This window comes from Octodon degus, unplaced genomic scaffold, assembly GCF_000260255.1.
Source record: "Octodon degus isolate 3935 unplaced genomic scaffold, OctDeg1.0 scaffold00010, whole genome shotgun sequence".
Classification (NCBI taxonomy): Eukaryota; Metazoa; Chordata; class Mammalia; order Rodentia; family Octodontidae; genus Octodon; species Octodon degus.
In genome coordinates this window covers 348,607-359,844 of record NW_004524586.1, presented here as the reverse complement: position 1 = coordinate 359,844, position 11,238 = coordinate 348,607, and the positions used below count along the sequence as shown (strand labels likewise).

The 11,238-nt window shown below is 36.9% G+C and overlaps 1 pseudogene; it reads left to right on the top strand.

Annotated features, from left to right (window-relative positions):
- Positions 1-8,274: 8,274 nt before the first annotated feature.
- LOC105741276 lies at positions 8,275-11,031 on the top strand (annotated as a pseudogene).
- The last annotated feature ends 207 nt before the right edge of the window (positions 11,032-11,238 follow it).

The window sequence follows — 11,238 nt, the reverse complement described above, 5'->3', positions numbered from 1 at the left end:
ATGGCTTTACTTTTTATACTTTGCTTTTGTACTTTTCTGCTGGATGGTTAATACCAAGGTAAAGCAGGACCTATGTAACAAGAGTTGTAGCTTTTGGGTCTGCTAATGTTTTCTCATTTTTTTTTTGTTTCTTTTTTATTTTATTTTATTGAGAAAGAAACAGCAATGAGACAGTTTCAAAATGGATTAATAGGACAGTTTCAATAATTAATACAGTGTACATTGTTAACTTCTTAGTGGTTATTCATAGTGCAAGATGCAGACAGCATATCCTGTCCAAACACTATTAGTACAAATCTTTCTTCTCACTGAATTAAGTGAAAGTAGCTGTATATCTATCCTGACTATTCTGCATGTATAGATACAAAATGGTCCTTTCTTTGTATCCCCCCCTTTTTTTTGCTTAGTCCTGTCAGAACTGGGTATTCTATTGGCATCTAAATACTATAGGTACATGAATCCAGCAAAGCAATCCCACATAGTTCAGTGGTCCACAATAGTAGTGAGCTATCCACAGAAGTTGTTGACTTGAGCCTTTCACAGCTCAGCATATTAATATGGCTTTACTTTGTATACCTCATTTTTATACTTTTCTGCTGAATTACTCACTCAGACCTATATAACAGGAAATGTAACTTTTGTATCTGATAAGGTCAGTCAAGTACTCTCAGGATATGTCCTGTAACCCTGTACAGCAGTTTGCAGATCCTTTGGCAGTGTCAGCCATACGAATGATTCACAGCCATTGCTTGACCAATTTGCTGTCTGTGAAAGCCTGAGAGAATGTTTTCTCTCCAGGTGACTCTCCTTAGGCACACTCTACATCATTGATCACGTTGCTCTATGGCCCCATAATCTCCTTGATGTGAAACAACTGAGTTAAATGATGTTACAGTATAGGTTCTCCTATGTCATAAGTATTCACTGACCTTGAAAGGCTATGGTCAAAATGTTGGCTGTCCTTGCAGCCCTTCTATTTCTCTAATTTTTGGTCTGCAAACTTAGGTTGTTAACCATCTAGAAGGGAAGCTTATTATTACCCTACAACATGTGTAGTTGGGTTTAACTTCATTATCTCTCTGAATATCAAACATCTTAGGTATAACATGGAAGAAGTATTTTCCATCAAGTATTGATATGTTAAACATTAAGTCCCTACAGAATATGGAGATAAAAATTTAAAAAATGAAGAATATTTAAAGCATATGAATGAAAAATTACATATTTTTACACAGGAATTTAGAGATCTAACCATATCCAACATTCTAGCAGAACAGTTCTGTGACTTTTTTTTCTTTTTCTTATGTCTTTTTTTTCATTTATTACCCATTTAAAAAAATACTCTTACTTGAGAGATAGTATAGTAAATATTGATATGTCATAACTAGAAGTACATATTTAGAAGACTAGAATGACAGGCATTCCAAGCGTGACCCTTCTATTACACATTACTGTCTTAAGTGCAATTGCTTGATTCACAGGTATCAGCATGTATAGTTGGTCAGGGTGAGAATCCAACCAATTAACTGCTAGTTTCAAAAACCTGCTGATGTCTCCCAGGATCATTGCCTTGCCCATCTTGTGCTTATAAATGTATGGCTTTGTCCCTGTCCAGTCTCTTAGCTTTTCTCCTTGCCCTCTCCTCGTTGTCCAATCCTCAAGTTCTCACTTTCATTTTAATTGTGTTATAACTTTCTATTTTTATTTCTTCTTTTGAGTTCTTATACTAGGGAGACTATATGATATTTACACATGTTTGTCTGGTTTATTTCACTTATGAGTTTATCTTCAAGTGACATCCACTTATATATGAAGGCTTCAAGTTTATCATTCTTCATAGCTGAGTAATACTCCATTGTATAAAAAAACCACATATTTTTCAATCATTCCTCATGTGACAAGCATCTTGGTTGTTTCCAAGATTTGACTGTCATTACTTGTGCTGCTATAATCATAGGTACACATATATCACTATGATATAATGTTTTCAGTTCCTCCGGGAAAATTCCCAGTAGGGGATAGCTGGCTGGAATGTGATTTCCTGTCGTAGTTTCTTAAGGAGTCTCCACAGTGATTTCCATAATGGTTGCATCTGTTTACATTACCACCAGCAAGGGAGAAGGGTACCCTTTTCCCCTCAGCCTCTCCAACATTTGTTGTTGGTTGATTTCTTTATGATAGCTATTCTTTCTGGGGTGAGATGGTATCTCAGTGTTGATTTAATTTGCATTTCACAGATGGCTAGTGATGTGGAACATTTTTTCATATATTTACTTGCTTCTTTAATTTTGTTCTCTGAGAACTGTGTGTTCATCTCAGATGCCCACTTCTGGATTGGGTGTTTAAATTTAGGGGCCCTAATGTTTTTTAGTTCTGTATAAGTTCCAGAGTGGAGACCTTTCTCTTTGTGCTTATTAGTTAAGATTTTTTTCAAAATTTCTTGCTTGTCTTTTCATTTTGTTGGAAATTTCTTTTGATGTTCAAAAACTTCTCATAAGAGTTGGTCCCAGTTCTTAATTCTTTCAAATATTAACCATGTGATTTGATTTTTGTTCATGCACTCTTTGCTTACCCCTATGTCTTCAAGAGTTCCTCCTCCTTTCTCTTCCAGGAGATTTAGTGTTTCTGCTTTAATGTTTAGATCTTTAATCCATTATGACTTTAGTTTAGTGCATTGTTATAGATCTGGGTCAAGATTTAGTTTGCGGCATGTATAGAGCCAGTTTTTGCAACACCATTTGTTAAAGAGGCTATCTTTCTTCCAGTGAGCGTGTTTGGCCCCTTTGTCAAAGATCACATGGCTGAGTGTGTTTGTAGAGGCCTCTGCATCTTCTAATCTATTCCATTGATCCTCAGGTCTATTTTCTTGTCCATACCATGCTGATTTTTATCACAGTAGCTTTGTAGTATAATTTCACATCAGGAATTACAATGCCTCTTGCCTTGTCCTTATTGGCTAGGATTGCCTTTGCTATTGTAGGTCTTTTCTGGTTCCAAATGAATTTTTGAAATGATTTCTCTAGGTCTATGAGATATGTTGGTGGTACTTTGATAGGAATTCTGTTAAATCTATACAACAATTTTGGGAGTATGGTCATCTTCACGATGTTGATCCTTCCTATCCAGAAGCAGGGAATATCTTTCCATTTTCTAAAATCCTCTATAATCTCTTTTTTAAGAGTACTGTTATTTTTCTTGAAAAGGTCTTTGACTTCTTTAGTTAGAAGAATTCCAAGGTGTTTCATTTTCTGCAATGCTATTGTAAAAGTTATTGTTTCACTAATGTTCCTCTCAGTGTGTTTGTTATCTGTGTAGAGAAATGCCATTGACTTTTGGGTATTGACTTTGTATCCTGCTATGCTACTGAATTTGTGTATCAATTCTCATAGCTTCTTGGTGGAGTCTTTTGGTCTTCCAAGTAGAGTATCATGTCATCTGAAAATAATGATAATTTAACTTCTTCTTTCCATATTCTTATTCTTTTATTTCTCTCCCTTGTCTAATTGTTCTAGCTAAAGATTCCAGAACTATACTCAATAGGACTGGTGATAGAGGACATCCTTGTCTTGTACCGGATCTAAGAGTAAAAGATTTTAGTTTTTCCCCATTTAGAATTATATTAGCCATTGGGTTGTCATAGATGGTTTTAATCAAATTGAAGGAGAGGCCTTCTATTCCAGTTTTTTGTAGGACTTTGAACATGAATGAGTGTTGTTTTCTTTGTCAATTGAGATGATCACGTATTTTTTAGATTTTGCTGTAATGATGTAGTGTATTACATTTATAGATTTTCAAATATTGCACCATCCTTGCATCCCTGGGATGAATCCTACCTGGTCATGATGTGTGATCTTCCTGATGACTTGCTGTATTCTATATACTAGGATTTTATTGAGGATTTTGGCATCTATGTTCATGAGGGAGATCAGCCTGTAGTTCTCTTTTGTAGTTGTGTCTTTTCCTGGTTTTGGTATCAGTGTGATACTTGCCTTCAGGAATGATTTCGGGAGAACTATTTTCTTTTTTATTTCATTGAAGAGTTTAAGGAATGCAGGGATTATATCTTCTGTAAATTTCTTGTAGATTTCATCAAGTCCTGGAATTTTTTTGTGGACAGAATTTTTGTTACATTTTGTATTTCATTGGCTGTTTTTGGTTTATTGAGAGTTGTTATATCTTCTTGAGTTAGTTTTAGTAATTTGTACATTCCTGAGAATATGTCCATTTCATCTGTGTCTTTTAATCTGTGAGCATAAATATTCTGAAATTAGCTATTGATAATCTTCTGAATTTCCACTGGGATTCTTTTCTTTAAATGCTATGAATTCAGAGATTTTTTTTTTTTTATTTCAGAAATTGATTCTGCTCTGAGTTCCTCTATCCTTTTCTGCTGTTTTTTGTTTAGTTCCAATGCTGTTATTTCATATATTTTAGCTGAGCTAGTGTCCTCTGCACTTGTTCTGGTTGGGCTCAATGCCTGAGATTGCATTTTGCTCCTTTGTTATTTCATATGACACTGACCTCTGTCCTTTGGTGTAGAGCTGTGGTGCAGTTATAACCTTAGCACCTACTAAAATTCAGGTGTAGAACTATTAAGTTTGAATTTATCCAGTTATGTCTGCCTTGGGTGTAGCTACTGTGTTCAGTTCCTTCCTGCTGCAGCTCTTGGAAGTGAACCTGTTCTGCCCCTCTGGCACAGCAGTGAACCTGTGGTGCCCCTGGCCCAGGGGGCACAGGGGAGTGCAGAAGCTCTCCCACATACCAGCCAGGCCCAGGCTTGGGCTGGATTTGAGCATTCCAAGAACGTTGCAGAAGTTCTCTCTCACTCAGCGGGCTTGATGATTTGGGCTCTGGAGGGGTGGAGGGGTCCCAAGGGTGTGGTAGAGAGTCTGACTTACGCGGCGCAGCTGAGTTTTGGTCCAGAGAGGTCCCGTGGGTTCAGAGAAGCCAGAAACTCCTCCTTCTTTCTCATTGATGCCTCTTAGTCTTACGTTGTTCATCTTTGCATCATGTTGAAGATCTTGAGTTACTTTTTCCTGCATCCTAGTTGTTTTTAAGAGATCCTTTCTTACCTTTTCACTAAATGCAATGTTGTTGTTAAGGTCTGAAAATTTGCTTTTGCTTTAATTCAAATGGTTTTGCCAGCTTGTGATAGAGATATTAAATTCCTGTATATCTCTTTGAATCTAACTCCTGCATTCTATTTGTTTCCAAAGTTGCTCATTCAAGGATTCCATCATTTTTCTATTCTCTTCTATTTTTTTATCAGTGTCTTTTTAAGAAGCACTTAGTAATTCTTTCATTATAGTTATCATTTCTTTTTTTACTTCAGAGATTATTTCTGATCTGATTTCCTCTATGCCTTTATGCACTTGTCTCTTTACTTCAGACACTATTATTTTAGAGATTCCTGGTATGTGATTTCCAATTTCTTCTATGTTAGTGTTCCCTGTATTTGTTCTGTGTGGGCTTGAGACCTGCAAATGCATTTCCACCCTCTCCTTTATCATTTTGTATAGCACTGTCTTCTGATCTTTGGTGTAGAGAGCTGTGGTAGACTTTTTAATCTTAACATCAGGTCCAGATCTACCAAGTTCACACTGGTCCAGGTGGGTGTGTTTTGGGTCTAACTGTTGTGCTCCAGTTCTTTCTGCTGCAGCCCTTGGAGGTAATCCAGAAGGCAAGTTGCTGTATGATCCTGGATAAAGAGTAAAGAGCTCTCAAATTGGTAGTTATGCAGGACTATGCAAAATGTAATTGTATTAGATAAACCCATTTAAAAGGTCATTGAGGATTTCTGCAAAACCTTTGATGTGAACCTGCTGTGCCACTCTGGCAAGTTGTTCTCCTCCTGGATCAGCTGAGTGGGTCTTGTTCTAGCCTCTCTTTAGGGAGTTCTGCCTCAGGGTTCCACACTGGGACTGTTGGATGGATGTAGTTCCACTCACATGCTGGACCTGGGCGCTGCCTCTAATGAGGATCTGGTGGGCCCCGGGTAGTCTGACTCATACCTGGCCTGGGATCTGGGTCATTACCTATCCTTTTCAAGAATATTTCATTTGTTGATTTTTTGTACTTTTTATTTCACTTTCATTGATTTCCACTTAATCTTTGTAATTTATTTCCTTCTATTAGTTTTGAGTTCACATTTTTCTTGATTTTCTAAGACCTTGATATGCATTTTTATGTTATCTCAGGTCATTCTGTTTCTCCAGTGTAGGGGCACTCACAGCTTTGTGTTTCTCTTTTAGAACTGTTTCCTTGTGTCACACAGCATCTGATGTTATATTTAAACTGTCATTTGATGCTAGGAATTTAAAAATTCTTTCTTTCATTTCTTCTGTGGACTGTTGATCAATCATGTGTGCATTATTTAATCTCCATGTGTTATATAGTTCATGGTTCCTTTTGCTGCTGATATCACTTCATTGATAGTGAATCTGACAGGGTGCATGAGATTATTTCATTATCTTTGCAGTGAGTCATTCTGCATGGCCTTAAGTATGATCTATTTTGGAGAAAGTACCTGGGTTGCTATCAAGAATGTATATTCTGCTGTCATTGAAAGAAACACATTGTAGTTTCATTAATACTATTATTATTCTATAGTATGGTTTCTCTTTGATACTACTTTGTTGACTTTTTGTCTGGTTGGCCCTTATTAATTTTTTGTGGTGTTATTAGCACCACACCCAGCCTTAGAAAGTGTTTTAATGTAACATCTTTTTTAATGTGCTTACCTTACTGTACTTGTGTTTATTTATATTTCACATAATTATATAATATTTCAGCGTCTCTTTTTATTTTTTTACACAGTAAAACTTATCGGCACTTTTCATTTTCTATAGTCTTTTATTTTGAGAACTGTACCCTACATAATAGTTTTATGATTTGAAAAATTAAATGGAGCGGGATTGACTTGCAAAATATATGATTAATTTGTCCAAAATTCATTTAGTTTATACTTTCCCACGTAAGTGAAGAAAGGAATCATCAAATTAAAACTGTAATGAAGAGCAGAAAACATTTTCTAGCTGATATATCAGGCATGTGATTTAATCTTGATAGTATAGCAACAGACCAAGCCCAAGCAGAGGCCCAGAGAGTGTGCAAGAGAACTTCAGTGCTCTCCTGCACCTGCTGGACCCCTCCAGACTGAGCCCAAGCACAGCCTTTGAGTGAGATCTTCAGCCTTGCTTGGGACACCTTCGAAGCCCTCCAGAACTGGCCCAGGCCCAGGCCCTGTGTGTGAATAAGAACACCTGCCAAAATCTCTGGACACTTCCAAATCCAGCCTAAGCCAAACACCTGCGAGTATGTGGGAGAGCTTCCATGCTTTCCTTTGCCTGCTGGATCCCTCTGGACCAATCCAGGCCGATTTCTGAGTGAGTCCTTTTGTCCTGCTTGCTGAACCCTTCCAGACACAGCCAAGGTCTGGCATAAAGGCCTGGCATGAAACTCTGTATTTGAATTCCCTGCAGATATGTTAGGGTCCAGAACCACCAAGCTGATCCAGTAGCAGAACGTCTTGCCAGAGAAACACAACAGGTTCACTTCCAAGGGCTGTAGCAGGAAGAAGCTGAGCACAGTAGCCAGACCCAAGCTAGGCACAAATGGATGAATTCAAACATCGCTGAACTGCACCTGATTCAATAGTTACTGTTATAACTGCACCAAAGCTCTACACTAAAGGTCAGAGGACAGTGTATACAAAATGACAAAGAGAAGGATCTAAATGCAATCTTAGGCCCTGAGCCTGCTCAGAATAAGTGCAGAAGACACTAGCACAAAAGAAATAACAGCTGAAGAAAAGAAACAAGTGCAGAAAGGTCTAGAGGAACTCAGATCAGAAATAACCTCTGAAATAAAAAAGAAATATCTGAATTAATAGCTTATGAAGTACAGAATCAAATGCAGAACCACATAGAAGAAATCAGATCAGAAATAATCTCTGAAGTAAAAAAGAAAGGATAAGTATAATGAAAGAAGTAATAATTGCTTTTCAAGAAGACACTGATAAAAAAAGGGGAGATTAGAAAAATGATGGAATCCTTCAATGATCAATATAGAAAAGAGATAGCAAGAAGCAGAAGCAAACATATATAGAGGAACTAAAAATCTCAATCACAAGTACAAAACCATTTGAGTGAAAGTGAAGATACAGTTTCAGATCTTGAAGATGCTGTTGTAGCTAGTGAAAAGGTAAGAAAACATCTCTCTAAAACAACTACTATGCAGGAAAAAATAATTCATCAAATGCAAGATGATGCGAGGATGAACAAGGTGAAACTAATATTCATCAATGACAAATAAGGAGTCAGTACAAATGCTGTAAAAAGAATATGGGCAGAAGTAATAGCAGAAAACTTCCCAAATATGGGGAAAGAATCTGATATTCAGTTACCCAAAGCACACAGAACTCCAAATAATATCACCCCAATTAAAAACACACCGAGACAGATAAAAATCAAGATCCAAAAAATAGAGCAGAAGAACAATATGCTGAAGGCTGCTAGGGAAAAGAAACAGATCACATTTAAAGAAAACCTAGCAGAATAACAGCACACTTCACAAATCATCAAGTCAAGAAGAGCATGGTACAGGGTACTTCAATTCCTGTATGAAAACAAATCTCAGCCTCCCTACTATACCCTGCAAAACTCTCTTTCAAATTTGATGGAGAAGAGAAATACTTCCATGACAAATAACAACTAAAGAATCTCATGACAACGTAGCCAACCTCACACAGACTGCTAAAAGATGTTATACATAGGGACAAAAAATTTACAACTCCAGGAAGGAGAATGGAAGGAACCCACTAAATAGAGCAAACAATGAAACACAGGAGAAAAAGGAGTAAACAACAGCAGGCAAATAACATATCAATAATAAGTCAATACATCTCAAGTATAACCATCAATGTAAATGGACTCAATTTAGCAATTAAAAGAAACAGACTGGCACAATGGATTAGGAAACAAAATCCAACAATATGCTGTATACAAGAAGCACACTTAACTGATAAAGAATTTCATAAGCTGAAAGTCAAAGGATGGAAAACAATACTTCATACCCCAGCACCTCAAAAAAAAGCAGGGTTAGCAATCCTGTTCTCAAGCAGTCTCAACTTCAAACCGAGAATGATCAAATAAAGAAGGCCACTATATACTGCTTAGGGCAAAAATTCTAGAGTAAAATGTAACACTCATAAATATGTGCACATCAAGCATGAGAGCACTGAATGATATAGACAAATCTTAATGGACATGAAAAATCTGATATCTAATACCACAATTTTAGTAGGAGCCATTAACACCCCCTTATCCCAAAAAGATAGGTCAAGCAAACAAAAAATTAGTGAAGAATTAGCAGAACTGAAACAGAGCTTTCAATAAATGTATTTATTGCATATATACAGAGTGTTTCATCCAGCCACAGCTGAATACACATTTTTTTTCCACCTGCACATGGGCCATTATCTAAAATAGACCACATACTGGTCCATAGGTCATGCTTAAGTATATGCAAGAAAACAGAAATTATCCCATGCACATTATCTGACCACAGTGCAATGAAACAGGAAATAAATGACAAAAGAAACCCGAAAAACCCCATAAATACATAGAAAGTAAACAACTCTCTACTTAGCAACCAATGGGTCACAGATAAAATAAAACAAGCAATTGAACAATATCTACAATTCAATTGAAATTCAAGCACAACTTACCAGAATTTATGAGATGCAATGAAATCAGTTCTGAGAGGGAAATTCATAGCTGTGAACTCACACATTAGGAAAACAGAAGGGGAATAAATAAACACCCTAATGTTGCACCTCCAACATCTTGAAAAGGAAGAGCAAACCAATTCCAGAGCCCAAAGCTGGAAAGAAATCATGCAGATTAGAGCAGAAATTAATTCAATTGTAATGAAGAAAACAGTTCAAAGAATTAACAAATCAAAAATCTAGTTCTTTGAAAGATTAAGTAAAATTGATAAGCCCCTAGATAACCTCATCAGAAAGAGGAAAGAGGAAAAAACTTGCACCAGCGCAGTGTGAGCAGCAACTTGTCCTCCAGGGCCAAATGGAGAGCTGTGGTGAGCAGGGTCCCGCAGCTGCAGGGAGCCCAGGTCCACTGTGATGAGAAGGAGTAGGAAGGTGAAATAGAGGAGCAGGACGAAGACAGTGAAGACAGTGACAAAGAGGACAGAGATGACAAAATTGTTGACAAGGAAGTGAATATTGAATTTAAACTTGTTCTATCTCAAATAATGATTATAATGGAATTAAGAAATTACTGCAGCAGCTTTTCCTAAAGGCTCTTGTGAATACTGCAGGACTGACAGATCTCTTAATTGAACAGAACTGTATTGAGTGTGATTAAGCAAAAGAATGTATCAGAAGACAGTGATGATGATGATGATGATGATGATGATGATGATGATGATGATGAGATTTTTGGTTTTATAAGCCTTTTAAATTTAACCCAGAAAAAGAGGACATAGTGTTCTGAACAAATTAAAGAGTTATTTCTAAGCTTTTGTGAGAAGAACTATGAAAGGAGCATAGATTAACAGCTGGACAAGCTTTTAAATGACACCATCAAGCCTGTGGGCTTTCTGCTAAGTGAAAGATTAATTGATGTTCTTCCGCAGATCACTCTGCCCATGCACCAGCAACTTCAGAAAGAACAAGCAGAGGCACATAAAACTAATAAGCCATATGGGAAATGCTACTTCTATCTTCTCGTTAGTGAAACATCTGTGGAATTAGGAAAAACTAATTCTAAAAATACTTGGAGCAACCAAAAGAAGGATGAGTTAATGTTTGAAAATGCAGAGGAAAATTTTTTCAATGAGAAGGCAGTCCTGAAGTTCAACTGCCCAGTTCAAGAAGAAAGTGACACTTGTCTGGGAGGGAGGTGGTCTTTTGATGATGTACCAATGAAACCCTTGCAAACTGTGAAGTTAATTCCACATGACAAGATGAATGAAATCATGGATAACCGAAAAGAATATCTGTTGGTATAGCCCATTTCCCATGGACAGTGACGGGCTTGTTTTTGTAATAGTATCAATATACTGTGTGGAGATTTACTGGAAAAATCATGACTTTATTCAGATTAAAATCCTCCACAAAAAGTAGGGTTCTGTTCCATGTGTCTGTGACACATTTACAAAATATCTTTTTAAAAAATTGGACAAATTAAGACTAGTTACTTAAAAACTTCCAATAAG